This window comes from Ornithorhynchus anatinus, chromosome 8 (genome assembly GCF_004115215.2).
Source record: "Ornithorhynchus anatinus isolate Pmale09 chromosome 8, mOrnAna1.pri.v4, whole genome shotgun sequence".
NCBI lineage: Eukaryota > Metazoa > Chordata > Mammalia > Monotremata > Ornithorhynchidae > Ornithorhynchus > Ornithorhynchus anatinus.
Genome location: NC_041735.1, coordinates 68791864 through 68806385, shown reverse-complemented (window position 1 = coordinate 68806385; position 14522 = coordinate 68791864). Strand labels below are relative to the sequence as shown.

Below are 14522 nucleotides of genomic sequence, written 5' to 3'. Positions count from 1 at the left end.
TCCCATCAACCATCCTCTGGGACATGAGTCTCTCCTGTCAATCACCACTGGCGATGGGACCCTCCCATATCAATCACTGCCTGGGACACAGGCCTCTCCTGTCGATCCTCACCGGAGATATGGATCTCTCCTGTGACTCACCGCCAGGGTTTCTCCCCGTCAGTCGTCACCAAGGACATGGGTCCCCAACTGTCAGTCGTCATCAAGGACACAGGTCTTCCCTGTCCATCACCACCAGGGACAGGAGCGTCCCATCAATCACCGTCAGGGAAGGGAGTCTCCCTGTCGATGGCCATCGGGGCTGGAAGTCTCTCATCGATCACTACCAGAGACACAGGTCTCTACTGTCAGTCGCCACCAGGGACAAGGGTTTCTACTGTCAATCACCCCCTGAGGTGAAGGTCTCTCATCAATAACCACCAGGGATGGGGATCTCCCCCGTCAACCACCGCCAATAAGAGCATCCGCAAAGCAGCGCTGCTCAGGACGGAGGCTTCTGGGACATGGCTCTGGAGTTTCCAACCCAGGGGTAGGCCCCAGGCCAACCACCCTGCCGGGTCGCCCTGATCTGTGGGACTGTGGGAAGCTTCAATGGGTCTGAAACGATCTCATTTTCTAGAAAATTACTACTCTCTCCGAGCTGTGTAAACTTTAATTAAATACATTTTCTAGGAGACAAGGGGGACTCTATTCTCCTCTCCTGCCCAGGGCCTCGAGCTCCTGGGAGTCCAGGGTGGGAGGGTGAGGCAGGAAAGGAGGAAAGGAGAGAGGGGAGGAAGAGAAAAAGAGGAAGGGAGGGAGGGAAGAAAAGGAAGAAAGGAGGGAGGAAGGGAGGGAGGAAAAAAGAGGAAGGGAGGGAAAGAAGGAGGAAGGAAGGGAAGAAGAGAAGAAAGGAGGGAGGGAAGGAGGAAGGAAGGAAGGAGGAGGGAAGAAAGGAGAGAGGGAAGAAGGAGAAAAAGAGGAAGGATGAGAGAGGAAGCAAGGAAAGGAGGAAAAGAAGGAGGCAGGAAAGGAGGAAAAGAAGAAGGCAGGAAAGGAGGGAGGAAGGGAGAAGGAAGGGAGGGAAGGAGGGAAGAAGGGAGGGGAGGAAGGCAAGCCTAAGAGATCCCACTTTAATCAAAACCTGTACAGAACCAATTCCCCCCTCCCTGGGCTGGTTCCCCTCTCCCTCAGCGAGAAGTCTGGGAGAGGGAAATCCCAGCATGGGATTCCAGATCTGAGGGCCGGGGCAGTCCCCTCCCCAAACCCAGGCTCATGGTCAGGCCACTCCGGGGACTGCCAGCCATTGCCACCAACGAGGTTTGGGGGCTGGAATCCAGGATAAAGGTCAGGATTCTCCATCCTCGTTTCTGTGACCCCCAGAGTTCAGGGGGTCTAAGGGCAGGTCAGTGGGGTGCAGCGGCCCCGGACCAACGTTACCCTCTGGCGGGGCTTGGGGAAAGCTCCAGGGGAGGGGGCTCAGTGAGGGAGGGCTGGGGGGGAGGAGGAGGAGGAAGAGAAGGGAGGAGGTTAGCAGAAAAGAGGTAAGCGGGTGGAGGCTGGGGAGGCAGAGGCTGGGGAGGAGGAGGAGCTCGTGGGGAGGAAGCTGGAGGGGTGAAGGAGGTTGGGGGATGGAGGAGGTTGGGGGCTGGAGGGAGGCTGGCCTTACCTGGGAGTTACCTCTGTCCCCAGCCTCCCTGGCGTCTCCATCCCCGGCCCCACTGGACCTGGTCACCCGCACGCTTCAGCAAGGCCTGTCCTGCCCTGGGGTCCCTACCTGCACTGCAGCAGGGGGAGAATCCCACCCCGTGGGGGGCGGAGAGGCAGCTGGGAGCTGTGCCCACCCCCCAACTCACCAACCCCCTCCCATCAGGCCCGACCCCATGGGCCGGCCTGGTTGGGCAGCAGAGAGAAGCTGGAGGAGGAGGAGGAGGAGGACCAAGAGAAGAAAGAGGAGGAGGAAGAGAAGGAGGAGGAGGAGGAGGAGGAGAACGATGACAAAGAAAATAGGATGAGGAGGAGAAGGAGGAGGAGGAGGAAAAACAGGAGCACCAGGAGGAGGGAGAGGAGAAGGAGGACCAGGACAAGAAGAGGAAAAAGAGGAGGAAGAGGAGGAAGAAGAGGAAAAGGAGGAGGAGGAGGAGGAAGAAGAAGAGGATGAAGAGGGGAGGAGGAGGAAGAAGAGGAGGAGGACAAGGAGAAGGAAGAGAAAGATTAGGCGAAAGAAGAGGAGGAGGAGGGAGAGGAGGAGGACAAAGAAAAGGAAGAGGAGAAGGAAGAGAGAGTGGAGGAAGAAGAGGAGGAGGGTGAAGGGGGGAGGATGGGGAAGAGGAGGAAGAAGAGGAGGAGGAGAACAAGGAGAAGGAAGAGTAAGAGGAGGTGGATGAAGAGGAGGAGGAGGGAGAGGAGGAGGACAAAGAAAAGGAAGAGGAGGAGGAAAAGAAGAGAAGGAAGAAGAGGAGGAAGAAGAAGAGGTTGAGGGAAGGGAGGAGGAGAAGGAAGGAGGGGGAGGAGAAGAGAGGGAGGAGGAGAAGAGAGGGAGGAGGAGTAGGTGGCAGCAAGGACCACTTGAATTCTCGGCTTCCTCACCACCCCTGCCTATGGACAAGCCTGTGGCCTTGCCCTCTTCAGATTTTGAGCGGGTTCAAATCCTGCTCTCGGACCATGCTGGGAGTGGAAAACGCACAGAGCAATGGCAGGGTCGGCTCCAGGGATTCCCCAGAAACAAGTTCCCCCCCCCATTCCCAGTAACAAAGTGAGGGAGTTCCCCCATATGCACACACAACTGTTTAGGAACCCTGGAAAACCGAGTCCTTCAGGAGGTCTCCCGGCCTGGGAGTCCCAGTACTCGCCAATTACGGGGAGCAAGAAACTAGGGAAAGGGGCAGTTTGGGGGCGCCATCAGAAAATCCTCTAGGGCAGCCAACCTTAACCCTAACTCCCGCAGCCATTCCTTCTACCCTCTCTCCTCTACTTGGGGTTAGAAGTGCTCAGACAGTTTCTCACACAGAGGCTCTCTGATGGTCACCCAGAGAGAGGTGCTCAGATGCCCTCCCCCCTCACATCTGCCAAACTAACTCTCTTCCCCTCTTCAAAGCCCTACTGAGAGCTCACCTCCTCCAGGAGGCCTTCCCACACTGAGCCCTCCCTTTCCCTCTGCCGCCCCGTCGCCCCGTCTCCCTCCCTCTACTCCACCCCCTTCCCCTCCCCACGGCACTCGTATATATTTGTACATATTTATTGCTCTATTTATTTTATTAACGATGCGCATTTATCTATGGTTCTAGTTATCTATTTTGATGGTAGTGATGTCTGTTTACTTGTTTTGTTTGGTTGTCTCTCTCCCCCCTTCTAGACTGTGAGCCCATTGTTGGGTAGGGATGGTCTCTCTCTGTTGCCAAATTGTGCTCCCCAAGCGCTTAGTACAGTGCTCTGCACACTGTAAGCACTCAATAAATATGATTGAATGAATGAATAGATGGAGGTGTTCAGACGGAGGCACTCAGTAACTCAGAGGGACTGAGGTAGTCACTCAGAGGCACTCAGACAGTCACTCGGGGTGCTCAGGTAGTCACTCAGAGGCGCTCAAATAGTCACTCGGGCAGAGGTTCTCAGATAGAAGGAGGTGCTCATACTCGTGTTCAGTTAGTCACTCAGACAGGAGTCCCGACAAAGGCGCTTAGACACAGGCACTCAGAGGCGCTTGGACAGGTGCTCAGATAGCTGGAGGCGCTCAGACAGTCACTCAGACAGGTACCTGCCAGACAAGAGTTCCAACAGGGGTGCTCACACAGAGGCGAGGCACTCGGACAGTCACTCAGACAGGCGCTCAGATAATAATAATAATAACTGTGGTATTTGTTAAGCACTTAGTAGGTGCCAGGCACTATCCTAAGCACTGGGGTGGATACGAGCAAATCGGGTTGGACACAGTCCCCTGTCCCTCATGGGGCTCCCGATCTCACTCCCCGTTTTCCAGATGAGGAAACTGAGGCCCAGAGAAGTGAAGTGACTCGCCCATGGTCAAACAGCAGATGTGTGGAGGAGGCAAGATTAGAACCAGTGACCGTCTGACTCCCAGGCCCGGGCTTTAGGTCGAGGTGCTCGTTCACTCAGGCCTGTGTTCCAAAATAGGCGCTGATAGTCACTCAGACAGAGGCACTCAAGTTGGACAGAGGCGCTCAGATAGTCACTCAGAGGCGCTCAGGCAGAGGCGCTCAGATAAATAGAAGCCCTCAGAGGTGCTCAGACAAAGGCGTTCAGAAAGTCACTCAAGCAGAGGTGCTCAAATAGATGAAGGCGCTCAGATAGGCGCTCAGAACACTCACTCAGCCAGGTGTTCCAAAAGAGCAGCTTAGACATATTCACTCAGTCACTTAGACATAGGCACTGAGACAGTCGCTCAGACAGAGGTGTTCAGACACTCAGAAAGAAGCACTCCGTCAATCAGACGGGTGTTCAGACAGTCACTCGGACAGAAACGTTTGGACAGTCACTCAGAGGTGTTCAGGTAGAGGTGCGCAGAAAGTTGCTCAGATAGTCTCTTGGACAGAGGTGTTCAGATGGAGGTGCTCAGAAAGGTGCTCAGGCAGTGACTCAGACAGGGTTTCCAAAAGTGGGGCTTACACAGAGGCGCTCAGAGACTCACTCAGAGTCACTCAGACAGAGGTGCTCAGATAATAATAATAATTATTATTATGGCACTTGTTAAGTGTTTACTGTGTGCCAGGCACTGTATTAAGCACTGGGGAGGATACAAGTAAATTGGGTTGGATACGGTCCCTTCCCACATGGGGCTCACAGCATTAATCCCCATTTAACAAGTGGGGCAACTGAGGCCCAGAGAAGCAAAACGACTTGCCCAAGGTCACACCGCAGGGAAGTGGCGGAACTGGAATTAGAACCCTGGTCTTTCTGACTTCCAATCCCATGTTATCTTCACTAGGCCATGCTAGAGAAGCAGCGTGGCTCCGTGGAAAGAGCACGGGCTGGAGAGTCAGAGGTCATGGGTTCGAATCCCAGCTCTGTCACTTGTCAGCTGTGTGACTGTGGACGAGTCACTTCACTTCTCTGGGCCTCATTTACCTCATATGTAAAATGGGGATTAAGACTGTGAGCCTCACGTGGGACAACCTGATTACCCTGCATCTACCCCAGCACTTAGAACAGTGCTCTGCACATAATAATTGCTTAACGACTACCAACATTATCATTATTATTATTACTCTGAGGGTGTGGAGGGGGTCAAACTTGCTCCCTTTGCTCTTTCCCCCTCCCAGTCCCACAGCGCTTATATTCATATCTGTCACTGATTGATTTGTATTGATGTTTGTCTCCAACCCCTCTGGACTTTAAGCTCATTTCGGACAGGGAATTTGTATGTTTACTATTGTATTGTACTCTCCCAAATGCTTAGTCCAGTGCTCTGCACACAGTAAGCGCTTAATGAATACAACTAAATGAATGAATGAATGAAAGGCACTCAGACCGTCAATTAGATATTGCAGCAGAGACATTTAGAGGCGCTCAGACAATCACTCAGAAAGGAGCTTAGACAGAGGAACTAAGACAGTCACTCAGACAGGTGCTCAGGCAGTTGGAGGAGCTCAAACAGTCATTCAGACAAAAGCGCTCAGACAGGTGGAGATGCTCAGACAGGCACTCAGTCACCCAGGATTTCCTACAGAAGTTCTCAGACAGAGGCGCTCAGAAAGTCACCCAGGTGCTTAAACAGAGGCACTCAGACAGAAGCATTCAGACAGAGGCATTGAAACAGATTATTATTATTATCAATCATTTATTGAGCACTTACTGTGTGCAAAGCGCTTGGGAGAGGACAAAAGAACATCAGACAAATTCCTTGCCCACAACGAGCTCACAGTCTAGAGGGGGAGACCGACATTAATAGAAATTAATAAATAGATAAATAAATGACAGATATTTACAGATAGATATATACATATACAGATTTATACATAAGTATCATTATTATTATGTTACTTGTTGAGTGCTTACTATGTGTCAAACACTGTTCTAAGTGCTGGGGTAGCACAGGTTAATCATATTGGACACAGTCTCTCTTCCACATTCGGCTCAAGGTCTCAATTCGATAGTATTTATTGAGCGCTTACTATGTGCAGGACACTTTACTAAGCGCTTGGAATGGACAAATCGGTAACAGATACAGGCAGTCCCTGCCCTTTGACTGGCTCACGGTCTAATCGGGGGAGACGGACAGACGAGAACAATAGCAACAATAGAATCGAGGGGAAGAACATCTCATTAAAACAACAGCAAATAAATAGAATCAAGGCGATGTACATCTCATTAACAAAATAAATAGGGTAATGAAGATATATACAGTTGAGTGGACGAGGACAGTGCTGAGGGGAGGGGAAGGGAGAGGGGGAGGAGCAGAGGGATATATATAGTCCATATCGGTATTCGTATATGTTTATATATGTATGTATGTACATGTATACCTATTTAATAATAATGGTATTTGCTAAGCTCTTACTACGTACCAAACACTGTTCTAAGCGCTGGGTAGATACAAAGTAATCAGGCTGTCCCACGTGGGGCTCATAGTCTTCATCCCCATTTTCCAGATAAGGGAACTGAGCACAGAGAAGTGAAATGCCTTGCCCAAAGTCACACAGCTGACAAGTGGCAGCGCTGGATTAGAACCCGCGACCTCTGACTTTCCACAGAGCCACACTGCTTCTCAAGGAGCCTATTTGTACATATACATATGTATCTGTATATGTAGCAGCAAGAAGCAGCATGCCTTAGTGGAAAGAGCACGAGCTTAGGAGTCAGAGGTTGTGGGTTCTAATGCTGGCTCCGCCGCTTGTCTGCTGTGTGAACTTGGGCAAGTCACTTCACTTCTCTGGGCCTCAGTGACCTCATCTGTAAAATAGGGATGAAGACGGTGAGCCCCACGTGGGACCAACTAAGGACCTTGTATCTACCCCAGCGCTTAGAACAGTGCTCGGCACATAGTAAGTGCTTAACAAATACCATTGTTATTATTACTACATATGTATGTACATATATATGCATATATATACATATATATCAGACAGAAGTGGTCAGTCAGAGACACTTACAGGCACTCCGAGGAGCCAGGCAGAAACGCTGAGAAAGAGGTGCTCAGAAAGAGGCGCTCAGACAATCATTCAGAAAGCGGTGCTCAGGCAGTCTCTCAGACGGGGGGGGTCCGATTCACCAAGCGCTTAGTACAGTGCTTTGCACATAGTAAGCGCTCGATAAATTCGATTGAAAGAATGAATTCAACTCCTGGAAATGAATCACCTGGACTCCCCGTCCTTCCCTTCCTCCCTCCCTGCCCAGAGAGAGGGTCGGCCCCCAGCAGGGCTCATGGTGCTCACGATGCTCACGATACTCACGGTGCTCACAGTGCTTATGGTGCTTGCAGTGCTCACAGTGCTCACGGTGTTCGCAGTCCCCACAGCGCCCGTGGTCCCAGGTGCAAACTTCTCCAGTCTGTCCCGCTCAGAGAGAAAATGGATTCTGTCTCGGGATCACCAACAGGGACCCCCCCCCTTTACTGCTATACCTCTGAACCCCACTTTGGCATCGAGCCTGGGGGAGGCTCCCCCGCTTCTGGGGAGACCGTGCCGGGGAAGGGGGAGGAGGGGTTCTTGGAAAATGAAACTTCAGAAGAGGACACGGACGATTCCACTGTGAATGATTTCCGATCAGAGAAGGCCAGCGGCCTAGAGAAATCAGTCAGTCATTCGATGGTATTTATTGAGCCCTTACTGTGTGTGGAGCACTATACTGAGCGCTTGGGAGAGGACAATAGAACAGAGTTGGTAGACACGTTCCTTGCCCACAACGAGCATACGGGCTAGAGGGTCTATCCCAAAAGGACTAAAGTCTTCCATGTAAGTTTCGTTCAGTACGTGGACACAAAAATACACCTGACAGTAGCAGGTGATGGGGAGCAGGAGGAGGAAGAAGGTGAGGAAGAGGAGGAGGGGAGGAGGAAGGGGAAGAGAAGGCAGAGGAGGAAGGAGAAGAGGAGGCAGAAGGGGAGAGGAGGTGGCAAGGAAGGAAGAGGGAAAGGGAAAGAAAAAGGAAGAGGAGGAAGAAAGAAGGGGGAAAGAAGGAGGAGGGGAGGAGAAGGAAAAGGAAGAGAAGAGGAGAAGGATGAGGGGAAGCGAAGGAGGAAGAAAAGGGAGAAAAGGGAAAGAAAGAGGAAGAGGAGGAAGAAAAGGAAGGGAAGAAGAGGGGAAGAGAAGGAAAAGGAAGAGGAGGAGAAGGAGGAAGAGAGGACCCAAGGGAGGAGGAAAAGAGAGAAAATGGAAAGAAAGAGGAAGAAAAGGGAGAGAAGGGGGAGGAGGAAGCGGAGGAAGAAGAGGAGAAGTAAAAGGAAAAGGAAAGAGGATAAGGAAGAGGGGAGAGGAGGAGGAATAAAAGGAAGAGGAAAGAGGAGGAGGAGGAGGAGAAAGAAAGGGCGAGAAGGGGGAGGAGAAAGAGGAGGAAGAGAAGAGAAAGAAAAGGAAGAGGAAAGAAGAGAAAGGAAAGAAAAAAAGGAAAGAGGAGGAGAAGGAAGGGAGAAGAGGAGGAGGAAGAAAAGGCAGAGGAAAGAGGAGGAAGAGGAAGAAGATGAAGAAGAGGAGGAGAAGGAAGAGGGGAAAGAGGAGGAAGAAATAAGCAGCGTGGCTCAGTGGAAAGGGCACGGGCTTGGGAGTCAGGGGTCATGGGTTCTAATCCCGACTCCTCTTCTTGTCAGCTGCGTGACCTTGGGCAAGTCATTTAACTTCTCTGTGACTCAGTTCCCTCATCTGTAAAGTGGGGCTGAAGACTGCGAGCCCTACGTGGAACAATCTGATTACCTCAGACCTCTCCCCAACGCTTAGAACAGTGCTTGGCACATAGTGAGCGCTTAACAAATACCAACATTATTATTATTGTTATTATTACTAATAAAAGGAAGAAGAAAGAGGAGGAAGAGGAGGAGGAGAAGAATGAAGGGAAGAGGAGGAGGAAGAGAAGGAAGAAGAAGAGGAGGAGGAGGAGGAAGAGGGGAAGAGGAGGAGGAGGAGAAGAAGAAAGAGGGGAAGAGGAGGAGGAAGAAGAGCAAGTCGGCGGCTGTCAGTCCACCCGAAGCATCGCCGGGAATTCCACCCAATAGGGAAGGAAGGTGTTGAAAGATTTTTATCTTCCCTTCGAGCAGCAAGTGCGCGCGAGGGCGCTTGTGATCGCGTTTGTGCCCGATGCCTCCAGGGCACAGAGTGGAGGGCTGGGCACGGGGGGGGGGGGGGGGAGGAGGAGGGCAGGGAGGGGGCAGGGAGGGGGCACCCTCCCCAGGCTCCTTTCCCAGGTTTACCTGCTCTGCAGCTTCCCGCGCATTAAAATAAATTGGGCCTCAATTTCCAATATCTTTTTTGGGGGGATGGGGGGGGGGCATAGCCGGAGGTGCCAGCTTTCAGATTCAGAAATCGCGGGGTGGGGGGAGAGGGGCGGGAGGGGGGTGAGGAGGAGGAAAACAAGAAAATGAAGAAAAGAGAGGAATGCGATTTATGCTCATTTGTTTATCTCTGGGATTCTCTCTGTCTCTCTTTTTCTCTCTCTCTGTGTCTCTTTCTCTCTGTGTCTCTCTTTCTCTTTCTGTGTGTCTCTCTTTTTCTCTCTCTTTCTCCCTCTCCCTGTCTCTCTTTCTCTCTCATTCTCTCTCTCTGTCTCTCTGTCTCTCTCCCTCCCTCCCTCCTTCTCGCCCTCCCTCCGGCAGATTCATTTGAATAGCTTTCAAGCTGGAAAATGAACGTGCCTCTCTCCTGCCCTCTATTTCGGCAGCGGTGCCCTAGCAACAGCGCAATTTTCTATCATCAAGGATAAATGACATCGAACAGAACATTCTGATAAAAAGGAAAGAGAGAGGGAGAGGGAGAGGGAGAGGGAAAGGGGAGGAGGGGGGGGGGAAAACCCTTTAGCCAAAGAGTCCATGATTGCCGCCTTTTCCTGCCTGTCAACCCTTTACAAACCCTTCTCTTCCAAACCCGAACCGCGGCCTTGTCAGAGCTAATAATGTCTTGGAAAAAGGAGGGGAGGGGGCAGGGGGTGCGAGCCCCCGCAGAGTTTTCCCGTTTTAACATCGACGGCTTCTTTTAAAAATCGTAAATACCGTCGTTGGCTTCGCTGCGAATTAAAGCTAGGCTCCCCGGAGGTGATAACAGTAATCATCATCATACTATTAATGGTATTTGTTCGGCCCTTACTGTGTGGCGGCCACTGGACTAAGCGTTGGGGTAGAGACGGGATAGTCGGATAGTCCCTGTCCCACACAGGGCTCACAGTCTTAATTCCCGTTTTCTAGACGAAGTAACTGAGGCCCAGAGGAGTGAAGTGAGTTGCCCAAGGCCGCACGGCAGACAAGTGGTGGAATCGGGAGTAGAACCCGTGACCTTATGACGCCCTGGCCCGGGGTCGATAAACTAGGCCGTGCTGTTCGCGGGGAAAGGTAGGAGGGGGTAGGAGGAGAGGGGAGGGGCAGAGGGCCTGGCTGGGAAGGGCGACCCCCGAGCCGGGACTTGGGGCGGTTAGGACCCCCAGTGGATGTTGGGGGGGCTATTGTTTGGTCCTGGGATGTTGCTGGGATCGCTGTAACGCGGTGGGGAAGGGGTGACTGTCAAGGGGGATGGAGGGGGAGGTTCCTCTGAGCTGGAGTGTAACCCCTCCTCCTGCTCCCGGGCCCCCTACCCCTTCTCCACCGAACCCCCTCCCTCAATCCACGAAGCAGGGTGGCTTAATGGCAAGAGTCGAGGATTTGGGAGTCAGAGGACGTGGGTTCTAATCCCGACTCCGCCACTTATCTGCTGTGTGACCTTGGGCCGGCCGCTTAACTTCTCTGTGTCTCACCGACCTCATCTGGAAAATGGGGGTGAAGACTGTGAGCCCCACATGGGACAACCTGATTACCTTGTCTCTACCCCAGCGCTTAGAACGGCTTGGCACATAGTAAGCGCTTAACAAATACCATTATCATTATTATTATTATTTATCCAGCGCCGGAATTGGGGAAGGGGCTCGAAGGAAGCAGCGGGTGGGGGGGGCTTGTAATTTGTCAAGGGATCCTAAAGCCTTGTCCCAGCCCGGCCTTTGGTGGTAGAAGGATGGATGGATGGAAGGAGGAGGAAGTCTAGAAATCAGGCAGTGAGCCTGCGGTCAGTGGGGAGGAAAAGGGCCTCTGCCCAGAGTTTATCTGACCTTATAGAAGAAAGAATTTATAGGCCCGAAGGAAAAGCCTGAGGGAGAGTGGAGAGTGGAGAGAGGAAGCAAGGAAGGAAGGAAGGAAGGAAGGAAGGAAGGAAGGAAGGAAGGAAGGAAGGAAGGAAGGAGGGAGGGAGGAGAGGGGAGGGAGGGAGGGGGGGAGGGGAATAATAATAATGACTATTATGATGGTATTTGTAAAATGCTTATTATTTACCAGACAATGTTCTAAACGCTGGGGTAGGTACAAGATAATTGGGTTGGACACAGTCGCTGTTCCACTAGGGGTTAACAGTCTTCATTCATTCATTCAATCATATTTATTGAGCACTTACTGTGTGCAGAGCACTATACTAAGCGCTTGGAAAGTACATTTCGGGCAACAGATAGAGACAATCCCTACCCAACGACGGGCTCACAGTCCCGATTTACAGAGGAGGGAACTGAGCCCCAGAGAAGTGAAGCGACTTGCCCAAGTCACACAGCAGACAAGTGGCGGAGCCGGGATTAGAACCCATGACCTTCTGATTCCCCGGCCCCTCCTAGATGAAGGAGGAGGGATAGAGACTGGAGTAGAAAGGGGAGAAAAAGGGGAAGGGAGAGGAGAGGGTAATAATAATGATGGGATTTGTTAAGTGCTTACTCTGTTCTAAGCACTGTTCTAGGGGCTGGAGTAGATACAAAGTAATCGGGTTGGACACAGTTCCTGTCCCACATTCATTCATTCCATCGTATTTATTGAGCGCTTACTGTGTGCAGAGCACTGTACTAAGCACTTGGAAAGTACAATACAGCAATAGAGACAATCCCTGCCCACAGTGGGCTTGCAGTCTGGGCGCGGGGGGTGGAGACAGACACCAAAACAAGTAAACAGACATCAATATAAATAAGTAGAATTATAGGGTTCAAAAGCAGCGTGGCTCAGTGGAAAGAGCAGGGGGTTGGGAGTCAGAGATCATGGGTTCTAATCCCGACTCCGCCACTTGTCGGCTCTGTGACTTTGGGCAAGTCACTTGACTTCTCTGGGTCTCAGTTACCTCATCTGTCAAATGGGGATGAAGACTGTGAGCCCCAACGGGGACAACCTGATCACGTTGTATCCCTCCAGCATTTAGAACAGTGCTTCGCACATAGTATGTACTTAACAAATACCATCATTATTATTCTCTGGGCCTCAGGTACCTCATCTGTAAAAAATGGGGATAAGGGTGTGAGACCAATGTGGGACAGGAACGGTGTCTAACCTGATGAACTTGTATCTATCCCAGAGCCTAGAACAGGGCTTGGTGCCTAGTAAGGGCTTAACAAGTGCCATTATTATTATTATTATAGGAGGAGGGAAAGGGGAGGGGGAGAAAGGGGAGAGGGGAAGAAGAGGGAGCGGAGGAGGAGAGGGGAAGGTGAGGAGTGGGAAGGGGGAAAAAGAAGGAAAGGAGGAGCAAAGGGGAAGGTGAGGAGTGGGAGGGGGGAAGAAGAGGGAGAGGAGGAGGAAAAGGGAATGTAAGGAGTGGGAAGGGGGAAAAAGAGGGAAAGGAGGAAAGGGAAAGGTGAGTGGGTGGGGGAAGAAGAGGGAAAGGAGGAAAGGGAAATGTAAGGAGGGGGAAAGGTGAAGAAGAGGGAGAGGAGGAAAGGGAAAGGTGAAGAGTGGGATGGGAGAAAGTGAGGAGGGTCCCTTGGGAAATCCGACTCCATATTCCCCAAGGACCCTCGATCTTTGTCCGGAAAAAACCCCAAACGTGATAGTGATGTAGGACGCATGCCCAGAGTGGCATCCTCCTCCCCCTCCCCCAACGCCCCCTTCCCAACGCCCCCTCCACTATTTCAGTTTAAAGCGCCTCGCTATAGATTCAAAGAGGCCGCGAGGGTTGGTGCAATAAAGAGGTGGAAAGAAGGAGCCTTTCCTGGCTGGGGTTGGATCTCCCTCCAGAAGTGGGAGGAAAAAGTTGGGTGTGTGGGCGGGGGGTGAGGAGGGGGATGGGGAAGGGGGTCGTGGGGAGAAAGGGGATGAAAAAGAAGGGATGGGAAGGGAAGAGAAGAGAAGAGGAAGGAGGAGAAGCAGGAGGAAGAGAAGGAAGAGGGGGAGGTGGATAGGAAGAGGAGGAGGTGGAAGAAGAGGAGGAAAAAGAAGAGGAAGAAAGGGATAGGAGGAGGAAGAAGAGGAGGTGGAAGAAAAGGAAAAGAGGATAGGAGGAGGTGGACGAGGAGGAGAAGCGCTTAGTACAATGCTCTGCACACAGTAAACGCTCAATAAATACGATTAAATGAATGAAAGAAGAGGAAGAGGAGAAAGAAGAGAAGGAGGGAAAGGAAGAAGAGGGGGATAAGTGGAGGAAGAAGTGGAGCGGAAGGAGGAGGAAAAAGAGGAAGGAGAAGAGGAGGAGGAAGAAGAGGAGGAGGAAGAAGAGGAGGAGGAACTGGAGGAGAAGGAGGAAAAGGAAGAGAAAGAAGAGGGGGAGGAGGGGGAGGAAGAATAGAAGGAGAAGAAGGACGTCGACAAGAGTCGAGGACCGAGATAGGGGAAGGGGAGGAGGAATGGGAAGGGGAATGGTTAGAGAAGCAGTGTTGCCTAGTGGGTAGAGCCCAGGCCTGGGAGTCAAAAGGATCTGGATTAGAACCCCATTCCATTCAGAAGGACCTAGGTTCTAATCCCAACTCCGCCATCTGTCTGCAGCGTGCCCTTAGGGAAGTCATTTCACTTCTCCGGGCCTCAGTTCCCTCAACTGTAAAATGGGGATTAAGACTGTGAGTCCCACGTGGGACAGGGATTGTGTCCAACCTGGTATCTACCCTGGCGTTTAGTACATTGCCTGGCACAATTATGGTATTTGTTAAGCTATTTTAATTATTATTAAAAGTGCCTTTAAACCAGAGGTAGCTGCCTGGTCTTGGCGGGAAGGAAAGGGGCTGGAAAGAAGCTGCTGTTTTTTTCCAAAGCAGGAACATATAGGCTCAAAATCCCCCAAACCCCGAAATCCCCACTCCCCCAATTTTCCATGCTCCCAATACTGGGCATCCAAGTGGAGGCTGGAAAGGGGGAGGAAACGCCCGGCCGGTCACCTGCTCCGACCCCCACCCACCCCCACTTTACTCAGCGTGGCCCAGTGGAAAGAGCCCGGCCTTGGGAGTCAGAGGACGTGGGTTCTAATTCCGGCTCCGCCGCTTGTCTGCTGTGTGACCTCGGGCAAGCCGCTTAACTTCTCTGTGCCTCAGTGACCTCGTCTGTAAAATGGGGATTAAGACTGTGAGCCCCACGTGGGACAACCTGATGACCTCGCATCTACCCAAACGCTTAGAACAGTGCTGGG

General features: G+C 51.8%; 1 long non-coding RNA gene across 1 annotated transcript in view; it reads right to left on the bottom strand.

The window, feature by feature from the left end:
- Window positions 1-14522, bottom strand: part of LOC114813690 — a 39749-nt gene that overhangs the window by 11084 nt on the left and 14143 nt on the right. Inside the window, exon 2 of the long non-coding RNA XR_003761414.1 lies at window positions 7389-7485. This is a non-coding gene — a long non-coding RNA (uncharacterized LOC114813690). The remainder of the gene's footprint in view (window positions 1-7388; window positions 7486-14522) is intronic.